The sequence below is a fragment of the Hetaerina americana genome, unplaced genomic scaffold, assembly GCF_022747635.1.
Source record: "Hetaerina americana unplaced genomic scaffold, ioHetAmer1.1.p SCAF_59, whole genome shotgun sequence".
NCBI lineage: Eukaryota > Metazoa > Arthropoda > Insecta > Odonata > Calopterygidae > Hetaerina > Hetaerina americana.
Genome location: NW_027287194.1, coordinates 2,025,880 through 2,042,914, shown reverse-complemented (window position 1 = coordinate 2,042,914; position 17,035 = coordinate 2,025,880). Strand labels below are relative to the sequence as shown.

At 43.8% G+C, this 17,035-nt stretch overlaps 1 long non-coding RNA gene across 1 annotated transcript in view; it reads right to left on the bottom strand.

Annotated features, from left to right (window-relative positions):
• Positions 1-5,778, bottom strand: part of LOC139694890 (uncharacterized) — a 165,709-nt gene extending 159,931 nt beyond the window's left edge. The window contains exon 1 of the long non-coding RNA XR_011702239.1: positions 5,243-5,778. This is a non-coding gene — a long non-coding RNA (uncharacterized lncRNA). The remainder of the gene's footprint in view (positions 1-5,242) is intronic.
• Positions 5,779-17,035: the final 11,257 nt, after the last annotated feature.

Sequence of the window (17,035 nt, the reverse complement as noted above, 5' to 3'; positions counted from 1 at the left end):
ACGATGAGGAATGCCCTGCACATCCATAGACAGCGCAGTGTGATGAAACCGTGCAAAAAAGAGACGCGCTCAATTATGATTGACCCACAAGTACCAAGGAGATAGCAGAAGAGTAAACATTCAGAAATCCACCGTGCATTGCATTCTCACAGGAGATTAAGCCATGAAAAAGGTGTGTACCTAGATGGGGATCAAGGTGGAGCTGTCGAAAGACTGCTTGTGTGACAATCTTGCCTTTGACCTCTAGGACCACGGTGAAAGTGACCCGAATTTTTCAGAATAAGTGGTTACTGGTGACGAGACATGGGCCTTTGAGTACTACCCAAGTACCTTTGAGTACCATTTTGGACCACTGGATTATGTCAATGAGGCCGTGACGAGGTGCCTGAACGAGGGTCCTTGTTGATGCCTCACAGGAGCCACAACTGGCGGCGGAGGCACTAGCATTGGTGTGTCGATACATATGTAAGGTTGCTCTAAATGAAGAATTTCAGCAATTTGTACTTTGATCTGCAGTACACTTTTCCCCAGTATTCCACTTATTTTTGGGACACGCCTTGTATGTACATGCGGTTCATGTCCATCTACTGTAATTTTATATTTGTATAACAAGAAGTTCACCGTTTTTGCCACTTTAGCCTGAAGTTTTTGAGATGTATTGTATTGAAATCCTAGCTTGCGGAGGTGCTACGTGTGCTTCTGATGACGCGTAAGAGCGGAGCATCTAATTGAGCGAGGAAGGACCCATTCGGAGGACACCGAGACCCTACTCACGAAACGAGACGAAAATCGTAAACGAGCGATGGAATTCCATTCGGTCGGACTGTTAGGAGGGAGTTGGTGCATGTAAAGACGTTCCCTGCTTTCTCGAAATCCTACTCTAAATCCAAGAAAAGCCCTTTCACAGGGCGTGGGGGCATGATGGTTTCAATGGACCGTGAAACAAAGTCAACAGAGCAATCAATAGAATTCGAGCCGTATGTCCGTCTTTTTGTCCTCGATTACATAATGTGCTAGTTAGGCATCGTCTTGATTTTATCTTGTGCATGATAAATAGTTTTCGTTACCACAGTAGATACTCTCGCTTGAGTATTTTCATCTACTTCTCTGCATTTATTATGTACTCCGCCGACCACGTGAAGGGTATGTGACGGGATTGGAAGGGAACCAGTAATTCATACATCATGCGCAATAATTGGGCTGAATTAAAAATTAAATATTTTTTCTTTTAGTAACTACAATCAAAAATAAAAAAGGAAAACTAGGGATTGAACCAGAATAGATTCAAGAAAGTTGGAAGGAATACATAGAGGAACAACTATACGGCAAGTATAAGGTAACTTATACATAAAAAGTTAATATGTCGTATAGGAAGATAGCTTAGACCCAGGCACACTCGACGATGAGATAGAAATGGCATTACGGGAAATTAAATCAAATAAGGCCGTGGGGGTGGATAACATTCCTGCGGAACTACTAAGGTTTAAAAAAATGTGGGAGGAAGAGTCTATATGGACTGATTCGTAATATTTAACGTGGGAGGAATATGGCTGGAAGAATTCGACAAATCATTGTTGTTTTCCACCCCAAAAAGGCAGCCATATATGGATATTATTGAAATGTGTTGTCTGTATCGAAATTGGTCGCAAGTGAAGTTTCATTCGGCGGTACAGTGGAGTTTCTTTTTCCATTGTGCTTCAATGAAAAAGTTCCAAAATTGTGTGCGCAGGGCCATTGATTATTTGAATCACTGTACATTGTATCACAGATATTTGGATTTTATTTCAATCTTGGGTTCATTTAGAGGATTCCACCTCCGCCACACATCCTCGTGGTTGTTTGCAGAACATCATGTGGCCGTCGGGCCGGCGAGGCGACGCCCCCGATTGGTGCCGGCGATCGAGGGCCCCATCGCCGCCGAGAGGAGACCGAGGCCTGCCTTCGCGACTACTGCGAAGGGTTGTCTTCCACATCACATATCACACCCACAACTTCAAGGGTGTATGGCAGGGGCCTACTGCTTTATCCGGCTTTACCACTCTATGGAGTGAATGGTAATTTCTTTCATGTTTGGAAAATTCCCACTGTCTCACGGGACGTTGCCTCCCGTTGTGATCCTGGGATAAAATTGTTCATGCAATTCAGTTCTGCAGTCAATTTCTCACATGGATTCTCCGAGGGAATCTCGCCACAAAATATGACGATGAGGGGTCAATATAATTACCTTTCTATCAGAGTTAAACTTTCGGAATTTTCAATTCCATAATATTTTCCAGGACTTGCATGTTCATGAAGCCCTCATGCTTTTTACGTCCCTCAAATCAGGCTAAACAATAGTCATAGTGACATTTTTGTTCGCTCATTACGAATTTTGACAAACTGAGAAATGTTTTTTAAGTCTTATGTTTAATTTCGAGCTAAGATCATTCTGTCGAGGGTCCCGATGTCATCAAATGGTAGTTTCTCTCGAGGTTTTATGCTGTCACTGGCAGTAAGCAGGAGGTTAAGAGTAATTTTCAAATGGATTCTGACACTGCAAACTAGATTCTTCTTAGCCTCAACTAACATAACACCAAATATTCTTAAACCTGTTTGAGCAATAAATCATTCTTCAGCTCTCAATACATTCCACCTCCAGGTAAAATAATGTAAATTTTACAATCCACCTCCTTGATTTCCATCCAAAATGCCTGTACTTTTCCTCCCGCCGCCCCGCTTCTTTCCCAGCATTCTCCCCTCTTTAACCGCCGCCTCCTCTGCTCTCTCCTCCGTCCATCCCATTGTTCTGCTCATGGTGAGGCATTAACGAACGCGAAATACGACCACACAAGGGTAGTTTGTTTAATAATCACGCTATGTAAACTATTGTAACGGCAATAGCTTCGATGTTACTTCGGCATTTTCAGGCCTGAAGAAGTAACTTCAAAATCATGGTATCAATAAATATTTACACAGCGGAATACAGTGGTTATTAAACGAGCTACCAAGTTCTCCTTCCATAATACCACGACTTAATCTACGAGATTAAATTTCTTACCAACTTTTACTTCGAATATGTCTCCAAAATTCTTTTGAAAGAAGGAACATTTTCTTTAAAAGCAGCAATCCAGATTTTCATGGAGTGATTAACCAAGGTTCAGGATTGTGTTGCACCCTACAAGGCCCTTGCAATCACCCCTTGCAGCGAACACCACCATGGTGCACGCTCAAAGGGGTGATTCTAAACCACTTATGTAGACTGAAATTTTATTTATTCACTATAAATTATTAACTGTCAGTGTGCGAACATAATCAGTCACTGTGTATGTTTTGTATGAATATATATACATCGGTACACGTACGTATGTATATATGTATGTATACATTTTTTATAATATTATATTTATATATATACACATGTACATATATACATACATACATACACATACATACACATACATAAACAATGAACACAGTAATCAACCCAAAGGTCGGTTTGTTAGTTTGTTAGGTGATGGTTGAGTCCACCCAGTACTAAGCCATATACGGCGAGTGAAATTCACACATCAGCGTAGGGGGGCCAGTTTCTATCCCTGTGCCGGTTATGGTTTCCCAGGAAGATCTGGTGCCCGAAAAATCACACAGCTTGGGTGGACCTGCAGATACACAGAGAGGTTTGCCCTGAAATCGAGTTCCTTCTGAGTTACTTCCTAGTCTTCCATAAGAAAGGTGGCTTTACCATACATACATACATTTACCTGTACATACGAGTACCAAGGTAATGCGATTTCCTAGAAAGAAAAAAGACTAAGTTAAACATTAAAAAAGGAGGGTAAAAACTAGAGCAGGTAGAACAGTTTACGTATCTCGTAAGTGTTTTGGACCGACGCGGTCAAAGTAGTAGGATGTACGGAGGTAAGGAGAATTCTAGATTCCAGGACAGATAGGTACAAATACTCATTCTTTCCCCGAACAATCAGAAATCATAATAGTAAGAAACCGAAGTCACTTTAGAAATATTAAAAACGTTGAATTTACAAGTCGGAACAAAATTAAACACTATAGAGATGTTAGGTATACTTTCAGGTGCATGTGTATGTAAGGTGTAGATTGAGTGTTTGCATGTGTGCGGGGTGTAAGTGTTCATGCATGAATTTATGCCAAGTTTTTTTTTTTTGGATATATGATTTTGTGGTTATTGCATGCGGTTTTTTTTCCTCTTTCTTTTCTAAATTACGGGTGGTGTCCTAACACCCCCCGCCAGACGCCCTTGCGGCGACTTGCGGGGTATTAAATAGAAGGAGAAGAATTGCGGTAGGCTAAGAGGTTTTCACTAGGAGTTGATGACATGGACGTTCAGTAAGGATATTAAAAGAAGACTCGTAAAAACTTTGATATGGAACGTAGCTATGTATGGCGCGGAAACGTGGTGATTGAAGCAGGAGGATAGACGTAGACTGGAGGCTTTTGAAATGTGGGTGTGGAGAAGAATGGAGAAAGTAAAATGGACAGAGAAGAAAACAAATGAGGAAGTACTTGGCATAGTGGGCGATGAGAGTGGTTTGTTGGGAGAAATCCTATGGAGGCAGGAAAAGTGGATGAAGGGGGTGTTGACCGGCAGTGGGATGTTGAAGACTGTAATAGAGGGGAGAATGTTAGGCAAACGAGGAAAGGGAAGGAACAGGATACGGATGTTGGACGGGATGAAGGGAGGATGGAAATACTTAGAGATGAAGAGGGACCTGATATAGAGTAGGAGACTGGATTTTGCGTTTTGTTAGGAGTCCCAGAATGTTATTTAGTAGCTGTGTCCATGCAAATACCTACCTCAGCCGGTAGATTACCTAAAAAAATACGAGTACGGTATATATATTAGCTATCGGGAAGAAAAGTATAGGCATTGGAGGAGTTGAGGCCCGATGCTCGCGTGATTCCCATCCATTACTACGTGACGTCTAGCCCTCAGAGACTATGGGTGTGCACCACTGAACGTGAAAAATGACATTTCAATGTTTCACTCGCGCGTCCGATAGCCACTCCGTTCGTTTGATCTCCCTAGATTTCGCACAAGACCCCCAAGGACAAAAATTGAAAAAATAAAAACGCGGCCTCCGGTACGCGAGATACCCTCCGCCGCTTCGCAAAGGTGGACGAAAGCGTTAGTTTGCGGAGACGGGTGTGAGGCAAAGAAAGGATGGGATAGGGAGCGAGACAGGGACCGGTAAATATAAGAATGAATAATGCACAGAAGACTGGTACTCACCCCGGGTCATAGGTCAATAAGCGACGATTCCAACGGGACAAATCCAATTTCACCGCATGGACAAGGAACGAACTCACTTCCGGTGAACACACACACACACACTTTCAAACACTTAAGCACTCACGAGAAACATAATTTAAAAAAAAGATTCTATTCGCAGACATCCAGGTAACGGCTCCGATTGCGAAACGCGTTGCGCAAATATTTCGCACGTTTCTTCTTCAGTTTTTGGTGCGAGGGGGGAGGGGAATAATAAATATCACGCTTCCATTAAGGAATCGCCCGAGTTCACATTTCGCCTTCAACACCACTGAATCCTCTTCTTAACTCGTACTTCCGTTTCGCCTCCGCTGTAGACGGACTACAGCGAAGGACCACTCCTCTCTCTCTCTCTTCTCTCCCTCTAAGGAAGCCTCCTGCACGCGCCGAGTGTGAAGGACGAAGGCTTTAAAACCCTCTTTCCAAGTCTCACAGACATCACTCCCTCGCGAAGGAGGGGACTGAAGGAGATCTGAGAGCGGGGGAGGGGACTTGGGTTCGTGGCGGGAGGAGGCAGCGCTTCCTCCCGAGGGAGAACACGACGACGTACGGCAGATGTACAGACCCCGAGGGACTACCCAAGTCAGTTTGGGTTCCCTTTTCCGAGGGCAGGGGGGCGAGAAGGGGAAGTCGAGAGGGAGGGAAAGGGGAAAAGAGGGTCAGACCCTGGCGGTGTCCACGGAGAGACGAACGAAGACTCGGACGGAGGTAGAATTATCGTTCAAACACGCACAGGCATCCACTTCGAGACTCAAGAAGGTGTAGGAACGTAGTAGAATTATCAATCTCAACTCTTTTGTTTCAAAATCCTCGATAATTCATGTTCACTTTCGAGAGAGAGATATAAATTAATACATTTTTCATCACACAAAATCGCACGCGCACAGAATTCTTAGTCGCGTGGGAGGGAAAGAACTTAAAAGTAGCCGTGTCAGAAAATCAAGTCTTCCCGAAAGAGCCAGCGTAACATTCCCCAAGCTCATCCACGGACTCTCGTCGAAACGAACATTCGCGGAGGAGTATGCTATCTTGCGAAGGCAGGAGGAAGCTCGGGACTGATTCACGTCGACTGCGGGCGAGAGCCGGCAGCATATCGCACTCAACAACAGACCGACATCAGCGCCAAGAATCTACGAGCAGTGTCGCGCTTCGTCCATCGGACGGGCACTCCCAGTCGACATCGACACGAGTTGAAGTCGAAGCCTCGACATGGAAGTCGGCCGACACTCCCGCTCTCCGGCGCTGCTCGCCGTTTCGGGGCGTCCTCAGGTGCGGGGAAGTGCGCAGAAAAACGGCAGCGGTGTGAAAGGGAAAGGCGGGGGAGGGCAACACCGTTTCTAACGTTCCCAGAGAGTGTTCCTGGATCCCTCTCCGAAAACAACACTCCGGAAGAGCGTGCGAATCACCCTTGTGTTGTCGGAGGCACCGGATCCAGAGCTCTCGGGGGACCCGCGTGGTCTCCAGGGGAGCAACTTCAAGACGTTCGCCGACAGGCTCCAAGTGTCCCTCGGTCAGCTGAGCGTACTCTGCCCTCCACGCTGTCGGCAAGCGTCTACCAATATTCCAAGGGACGGCGATGGTGTCAGGGGGTACAACCGTGTTGGATGGCAGTGCTCGCGGCGACGCCTTTGTTTTCTTTACTGGTGCGCGCGCGATTTAGAGAGAGAGAGCTGGATGCGTCAGCCGTACACCGTGTTCTTGCCTCGACCGCTTCTACGCGTGCTCTGAGAGGAGGGGAGGGAGAAGCGATGTTACAACTGCCGAGCGATGCGAATATCCCTCCCTCTGCCGTTGAGGGGCGGGAGGGGAGGTGTGTAGGGGAAAAGCCGTCGTGTCATGACGTACAAACTCCAAGCGCACTCCCCCCCTCCGCCCGTACGCGGGTCCCGCCATTGAGGAGGAGGCGGCCGGCGTGCGAGGGAGCACGTCAGGCGTGTTCAAAGAGGGCACACACACGCGCTACTCTTACCCCTCTCCAACCCTCCGCGGAGGAAGCATGTATTTGAGTGCTCTGTCCGGACAAGCAGTGAGGGCCGTGCCAAATTCATTTACCAATATCGAGATGTTCTATCGACTTGGTGACAGCTATCAGACTTTTATCCTTAGCATTGCAATTCTAAGATTGTTCTACTGCAACTCTTTTAATCGGGAAAACACTGGCAGGAGTACCTGTGATTGTTCATTCGAATGAACAATCACCGGTACTCCTGCAACTCTACCTTACTCTCTTCTCTTCCTATCCCTTCGCACGCAAATTCCCACAACCTATCATTCGACCGGTGTTTTGCTCTCAGCATCCTAGAATCCCTACCCGATTTAGCCACCAATATAGAGGTGGGAACTCGAGAATCTGCGTATAGTCCCAAGTGATGGTTTTCTGCTTCTGCATAGGATGCTCTGGGATGGCAGGGAGGAGGTTGACGATGGGGAATGCCATGGATACATCCATTAACAACACTGTGTGATGAAAATGTTCAAAAAGTGAGACACATGCTCTATTCTGATCAACCTCCAAGGGTCAGGATATTAGCAGAAAAGTGCGGCACTCAGCAATCCACAGTGCATTGCATTCTTAAAGGAGCTTTAGCCAAGGTGAGAAAGGTGTGCCAAGATGGTCCCCAAGGTGATGTGGGAAGACTGATTCTGTGACGATTTGCTTTGGATCTCTTGGAGCACTGTGAAAGTGACCCGAATTTTTGAGAACAGGTGATTACTGGTGACAAGGCATGGGTCTTTGAGTAAAACCAATTATTACCCCTTCGAGTACCTTTTTGGACCACTGGATTATGTCAAAGAGGTCTGGAGGAGGTCCCTGAACGAGGGTCCTCATTGATGCCTTACATGAAGCATACCACAACTGGCGGCGGAGGAACTGACATTGGTGTGGCGATACATAAGGGTGCTCTCATTAAGAATATCAGCATTTTTTACTTTGATCTGCAACAAACATTTCCCCATATTTATTCTCCTTATTTTTGGGATACACCTTGTATTATTATAACCCTGCAAGAAACACAAGAACCACTTTAAAACTCGGTTCGTGAGTTTAAAGGGACATTTCGCTATCGCCCATCAGGTGAACCACAGATGTGCTCAATTTGGAATAACACCTAAACATTTTGAAAATAACTCGCGTTTTCGTTACCTCGATGCAGTTTTCATATAAATTAGGGAATTCACGTGCTACCCGAAATTCTAATGGATTTAAAAGTGGCGAAATATTTTCTGCACGTCTTTGCAAACGTGCAAAAGCCTCACGAATGGGCCGATCGAAGCTTCACTTCATCTAGGTGAGAATTCGGCGCAGAAACGAAGATCGAGCCACAAGAGCGTTGTCCCTGACGGCCATGCACTTCTGGAGGGATTTGTCCCCGGAAACAAGCCGATGTGGACAATAACGCTGCATCCTCCACGTTGCTCCCCTCTTCTTTTAACCCCAACGATAAAGACAGCAACATTAATTATAGGCAATTTAATGCGTAACACACGTCTTACATAAAGCTTGTCTTAACGTCCCTGCAAGACGAAATGGAAATGGGACGTTAATCACAAAAATCAAACTCCTCTTAAGAGTTATTTCTTAAATACGAAGACTTTTGTGGATGTTTCCTTTGGGTGGCTGGAATATAAAACTATCCAAAATGATTACATGTGTGCTTTTCCTAAATGACGAAGAGAATTGGACTTAACCATCTCACGATCCGTGCATTTGGCCAAATCTCAAATTGATAACCCATATATCAACAAATTCGAACGAAAAAATAAAATGATACGTAATTTGAAAATGTATCCAAGTTTTAATTTAAATATTACTAAAATATCCCGCTAGTTTCAAATGTTGCTCTTTTGGGTTGGGTCAGACTGACAGAGCGTCAAAAGCAAGAAGGAAAAACACTAACCGGCCACTTAAACTTTTATAATATTCCTAATGGTGAACGTAAACATTTATGACAGCTCGGATGGAACCTAAGCTGGAATCATAAGTCACATGACACCACGTCATTCGGTAGTGGGGTCATTAGTGATAACACGCTGTGACGCACCGATTTTTGGAAATACTGGGAATTTTTGAAAATAAATCGCGAAAGAAAGGGGAAAATATTTTTTCAACAAAAAAGGCATTGCATTTTTAATTTAAATAAGAGTAAAAAAAGGGGCAAGAATCCTGTCGAACGGTTGGGAAAGCGGTTGGTCCAGATGTCACCATCCAGAATGATAAGAGCCTAGATAACCCCTCGCGAAAACACTTTGCGTGAATAGGAATTCGAAAACATGTTTTTGTGTGCGGGATGACTTTTATTCGCCGCCGTGATCGCGTCAGTCGATTACGACATCGCCTGCTCTCCTTATTTGGGCATTCATTGCCGAAGGGGCGGAGAGGGGTGAAGAAGGGTTGTTTGGGGGGGGGGGGGGTAGTTAGGAGGAAGGAAATATTCTCGCGTGGGAGCTAATGAGATTCCTCCGATAGTCGGCAAAATATTCCTATTAATGATCCATCTATCGATATCTATAAATTATATTTAATATAATACTTATATATATATATATATATATATATATATATATATATATATATATATATATATATAACTTTGATATGGAGCGTAGCTATGTACGGCGCGGAAACGTGGTCATTGAAGCAGGAGGATAGACGTAGATTGGAGGCTTTTGAAATGAGGGTGTGGAGAAGAATGGAGAAGGTTAAATGGACAGAGAAGAAAACAAATGAGGAAGTACTTGGTATGGTGGGCGAAGAGAGGGGTTTGTTGGGAGCAATCCTATGGAGGCAGGAAAAGTGGATGAAGGGGGTGTTGACCGGGAGTGGGATGTTGAAGACTGTGATAGAGGGTAGAATGTTGGGCTAAAGAGGAAAGGGAAGGAACAGGATAGGGATGTTGGACGGAATGAAGGGAGGAAGAAAGTACTCAGAGATGAAGAGGGACCTGATATAGAGGAAGATGATGGATTTTGTGTTTTGTTAGGAGTAATAAAATATTTGTTTGGCAGTTGTGTCCATCCAAAAACCTACCTTAACCGGTAGATTACCTAATAATAATAAATAATATTATTGTGCACTATTGATATACTACCTTGAACAAAAAGTTCCCGGAATAACCACCGTGTGGCGCTCCCATCGTTCCGATTTGAGTTCTGTTTTTTTGTTAAATTGGTACATCTGTTGTTGATATTCCCTTTAAATCTTAGTGTCATAACTTGAAATTTGCAAAAGTTACGTAGCCAAGAGTACATCTATCTCTGTGTGTGTTGGCGATTTTTTACAATTTCAGAAATGGATTTAAATTTGCAACAACGAACTTGTATTAAATTTTGCGTAAAAAACGGATTTAGTGGCGCACGGCCGTTGGAAATGTTGGAAAAGTGTTTCGGCAACGATTCTCTAAAAAAAACGGTCGTTTACCAGTGGCACGAGCGGTTCAGAAGTGGTCGTGACTCAATCGAAGATGATGAACGCAGTGGCAGACCATCGACATCGAAAGTCGGTGAAAAAATTGATAAAGTAAAAGAAATGTTGGTCAATAACCGCAAATTAACCATCAGAGAAATAGCGGAGGACTTGAACATTGCCTATGGATCCGCCCAAGACATTGTGGTTAATGATTTGGGTTTCCGTCGTGTAGCAGCAAAGTCGGTGCCAAAAGACCTCAATTTCATGCAAAAAAGAGACCGTGTTGACGTCGCAAAAGACATGATTTGCGAGGCTGAATCCGATCCCACATTCATCAAAAGGATCATTACTGGAGACGAGACGTGGGTTTATGAGTACGACACGCAATCCAGACATCAGGCAAGTGAATGGCGTTCACCAAATGAGCCGAGACCAAAAAAACCACGTCGTTTTCAGTCAAAAAAGAAGGCAATGCTGACGGTTTTCATGGATTACAACGGTGTAGTGCATCATGAATTTTTGCCAGAAGGCCAGACAGTAAACAAAGAGTATTATTTGGGCGTTATGAGACGTTTGCGTGAAGCAATTCGCCGAAAGAGACCAGAAATGTGGGCAGAAAACTCGTGGATTTTGCACCATGATAACGCACCGTCGCACAGTGCTATCATTATTCGTAATTTTTTGACGAAAAATGCAACAAATACCATCCAATAGCCACCGAATTCACCTGATTTGGCTCCCTGTGACTTCTTTCTGTTCAATCGAGTTAAAAAACCATTACGGGGAACGCGTTTTAGCAGCCGAGAGGAAGTAATGGAAAAATCGCAGGAAGCACTGATGGACATACCGAAAACCGACCGTAACTTTTGCAAATGTCAAGTTATGACACTAAGATTTAAAGGGAATATCAACAACAGATGTACCAATTTAACAAAAAAACAGAACTCAAATCGGAACGATGGGAGCGCCACACGGTGGTTATTCCGGGAACTTTTTGATCAAGGTAGTATATATATATATATATATATATATATATATATATATATATATACATATAGTACAATACACCGTAACACACAATATAGAAAAACAAAAAAAGAAGAACACTCACACGTTATTTCTTGATATTTCGACGGAGACACTCCGTCTTCATCTGAAGATATAGAAGTAAACGTATAAAGTATATATATTTATGTATATAATTTAAGTAAAAATCTCAGGAATGTGAATAATAATGGATATGATGTTAGTACTACCGAGCAAAAACAAAACGTTTCTAAATGTTTGATGTACATACCACCTTTCTCAAGAGTGGAAGGAATTCCTCATTCCTATCTCCAGCTTCTTTTGCAGTGGAAGTTATTACTTGAACGAGTATAGCTTTTTCATTATATTTCATAATCTCGCCCGCATGTAATTTTTTCTCTCTCGTGTATTGGCCACAACTCTTTGACTAATTACCTGCCAAAGGCTGTGCATTTCATAGAAAGAATATTCATCACCATGACGTCACGATGAGGACATCACGGTAACCAATAGTCGCGCACGTCGCCAGTCCGTTTCGGATCGTATTCTCAGTTCCGGCGGTAATTGGTGAGGAGGGTGAGAGAAGGGGGGGTTGGGTAAGGTGAAGGGGAGAGGAGTTTGGGGGGGCGGTCGAGGTCGTCAGAATAAGTTTTTCGGTGGTGGCGACGTCTCCCTCCGCTGCGCAAAATAAACCGGGTGGAATGCACCGCCCCGTGGCACGGAGAGGAAGCTTCACTGGTAGGGATGACGAGATAAAGGTCGAAAAATAAAAAATAAACAAATGAAAAACGAAAGTAAACGCCGAAAAGCGGGTTTAGGGGAATGTGTGTGTTGAAATTGGGTTGCTGCCGCGGCCGTGTCACAGACCAACAGTCTTTATACCTCTGCAGTGGTAATTCTAAAAGTGAAACTGTGAAGCTTTAACCGAATACTCACTCACAATATTGCATTATATGGATAGGCAAAGAGAGTTGACAGGGTTATTGGAAAGTCCTTGCAAAAACTTATACATGCATATATATATATATACACATTCAAACACGACATCCCGCCAAACGGCGAATAAATACTCATATATACAGAAACAGATATAAGGAAAAGGGATAGGAACACACATAAAGGACGAACACAATAGAAGTGGGGAAGGCGGAATCGAACGGATCACAAGAGTAAAAATATTTCCTTGACCGGGGTTCGAAGACCGGATCTTTCCACTTGCTGGGCGGATGCTGTTAACCACTTGAGCTATCGAGGAAACGTAATTTACACTGAGATCCGTGGGTCTAATATGTCGCCAAGCGCCCCGATTCTTTAGCCAAGAGATGGCATCTGAAGATTCTGAAGACGACAGCCGTGCTGTCGAAACGTCAAAAAACAAATTGTTAGTGTCCTTTCTTTGTGTCTCTATATTCTAAAAATCTACATATGTGTTTTTATATATTTGTCCGTCGCCGAAGAGCGTTCCATTTCGAAGATTTTATATATATATATATATATATATATATATATATATATATATATATATATATATATATATATATATATACATACATATATATACATACATATATATACATATATATATATACACATATATATATATATATATATATATTTATATATACACTCTCCCCGGACTACAACCTTGACGTGGTGGTAGGGCTTGCGCGTTCCGATGACCCCTATAGCTGTACTGGCGGGAGTAATAATAATTGCTCCTGGTAGGGTCACCCATGCCAGATAGGTCGAAGGTTAGGAGCCAGAAGAAAGGTATTCCGTCCACACAACGTCTGTTCCTCAATGATGCGGCTGCAATAGCGTCTGACCCAAAAGGGGCGGCCATTCAGTGATGGTGCCACGTTAAAAACACCATTGAGGAAGGCAACGGGAAACCACCTCAACTATCATTCCCAAGATAAATATGATGGATACTACAGAGAATATGAGTCATGGAAACTACGTGGCTCGGCCCAATCGGCCGTGTGCCGTGTCCGGCAGCGGGGGAGGCAAGGCTTCCGCGGTCGTCATCCCACGAAACTCCTGCAGGGGAAAACCAGCACCAGCAGGACAGAAGACGCAGGTAAAGAAGACCACATTAGTTAGAATAGGAACGTAGAATGATAGGACAATGATGAGGACAGGGAAATTGGAGAATGTTAAGCGAGAGATGGAAAGGGGAAATATAGATATTTTAGGTCTATGCGAGGTGAGATGGAAGGATAGCGGGGATTACTGGAGTGATAATTATAGAATAATAAACAGCAGCGGGGACGAAAGCCAACGAGGGGTTGCCATAGTATTAAATGAAGAGGTAGAAAGAAGCTTAGTTAACATAGAGCAGGTGACGGATAGATTATTACTAGTAGAGATAAAAGCAGAACCGACGAACTAGGTTATTTTTCAGGTATACATGGCACCGAGCAACCATAAGGAAGAAGAGATTTATGGGATATATGATCAGTTAGAGGACATAATCGCATGTGTTCCTGCAGGGAAATATTTGATAGTGATGGGAGATTGGAATGTGACGTTAGGCGAAGGAAGAGATGGTGATGAGGTCGGGCACCACGGTTTATGCACAAGGAATGACCGCGGGGAGAAAGTTTTTGAGTTCTGCAGGAGAAAGTGGATAGTAATCACCAACACTTGGTTTAGACACCACAAAGGCGTGCTAAATTTTCCATGTTGCCATGCTCGAAGGCACTGGCGAATGCGCGGCTTTAAGGGCCCGTATAGTCATTCTGGAGAGGATGGTGGGGGAGCTTCGATCGGAGATCGCCGGCCGGAGGACTCCCCTTGGGAGAGATGGTGCTCGGGTTGGAAATGCGAAAAGCCCCCACGCCCAAAGGGACGCACGGATTCATCCGAACGCTACACGAGGCTGGGCGATTAGAGACCTACCCCGTGTCCCATCTCTCAACGAGGGAGTGTCTCACGTCCGTTGGTCGGGCGATTGGAGGGTCGTCTCTCGGGGCAAGGGGAAGGTAACGCTGCGGCGAGGATTGGACTCTGCGGAAGCAAATACCATCCCCGTCTCCAACAGGTACCATGTGCTGTCGGATGACAGCACCACCGTACCTGCAGCCCCTACCCCTACTCCGAGGGCACTGCCTAGGGTAAGGCATCAGCGGTCGGGGAGGGAGGGAACCGTTATATTAGGTGGTTCAAATGTCCGGCGTATAATGAATCCGCTGCGCCGCAGAGTCCAACAGGAGGAGGTGTTGGATTCTTGTCGCCGTGGTGTATACCAGGCGTCGGGGTACCCCAGGCGACGCTGGCGGTGAAGGCGGCCGTCAGTAATACGGGCTGCTCCAAGCTACCCATTGTGGCTCATGTCGGGACGCCTCGGAACGTGGATCCGAAGAGATACTGCGCTCCTTTAAGGAGATGCACTCGGAGGTGAAACGAGTCGAGGTTGAGTTGTAGGTCCCAATTAAATTAAGTATATGTAGTATTGTGCCGCGTATAGACCGCGGAAGGCTCGTTTGGAGCGGAATTGAGGGTTTAAACCAGAGATTATAGGGAATTTGTCGGAAAATCGGAGTGGACTTCGTTGATCTGAGGCCGGTCCTCTCATCGTGTCGGGTACCCCTTAATCGCTCCGGGGTCCATTATACTGCTGAGGCATCGCAGTTGGTAGCGCGTAGGTTATACGAACACGTTTCGAGGGTTTAGCATAGCTGGTAGACAAGAGCGTAGGTCATATACTGGGATAAATAAAGTAGAATACAGCGCCATTTTTCAGTTCAAATCAGGTTATGCCTCTCAGATCCCCAAAAAAATTTAACAAACCAACACTTGCGTCAAAACAACATATAACCCACGTAAAGTTAATAAAATTGGTGCTTCTAAATAAATAAAAGATAACAACGCGGGTGAATGTAATTCTTTTGCCTCTGTAAACCACGAATCGTCTCGAAACAGTTTTCTTAGCGAACATAAAACCGAAAGACAAAAAGTAATCGACCAAATTAAAATTATAACGTTAAACTGCCGTAGCATTAGAAACAAAATATCGGATATTGAACATTTTTTTGTCAGTACAAACGCAGACATAGTAGCTGGAACGGAAAGTTGGCTCACGGGAGATATAGCAAACAATGAGGTTTTTCCAAACGGTTTCACAATTTACAGAAGCACCGACCAATTAGATTGGGCGAGGGAGTATTCATTGCAGTAGAGTCACATCTTAATTGCCAAAGATACGAATCCGACGAAAATGACATAGAAAGCGTTTGGTGCAACATTAACGACTACAACGTCAGAAATCTATTCGTGTGTTAATTTTATAGACCCTCAGATTCTAGCACATGTTCTACACATGCTGGAAGACCAAATATCGACTCTCAGCAGCAGAAATAGCAAGAGTATTGCTATAATCGCTGGTGATACAAATCTACCATCAATTGACTGGGACTACTACTGCGTAGGAAAATCTGCCAAAAACAGAGATTCATGCCAAGAACTCCTTCATATATTCACAAAACACTCCTTAGAACAAATCACCAACCAATTATGTTAAATCACCAACACGGGGCCAAAGCATACTAGATATCTTTGCGACTTCTATGCCCGAAATCATTACTAACATTGAAATAATAGACGGAATCAGTGACCATAAGGCTATTCTTGTGGAGTTAAAAACTAAGTTCGTCAAAATAAACAAAGAAAAGCGTAAAATATACCTATACTACAAGGCAAATTTTAACGGACTAAGAGAATATTTAAGGATAAAAATACCGGAATACAAGACTAAACACTGACAGCAAATACAGAGAAAACTTGGAATTATTTTTTAAATATTTTACGCGAAGAAATGAAGACGGGCATCCCGTTCAAACTCAAATGCGACAGTAAGAAACCTAGATGGTACAACGGGGAAGTCAGATCGGCATTAAGAAGGCAAAGAAAGCTACAGTCAAATTTTAAAAAGAGTTTAAGAAGTGAATATATAGTTTATATGAATACATCCAAACAGCAACTAAAAGAGTGTCGTAGTAATATGCGCACAGCACTACACTCTTTTAAATCTAAAATGCTAAGCCAATATCTCGAGGAAAATCCAAAGTCATTCTGGTCCTATGTTAGGGAAATACAGGGTAAACGTCCAACTGTTCATTCTTTGAAGACGGAAAATGGAGAAATCATTACAGATAGCGTGAAAAAGGCAAATATTACAAATCATTTTTTCCAGAGCGTCTACAATAAAAACACAAACGCACCAAGCGATCCTCCACACTCACCCGGGGAACACATGAGCGATCTTACACTGAACAAGCAGGGAATAGTACATCTGCTCCGTAGTATCAAAGCACACAAGG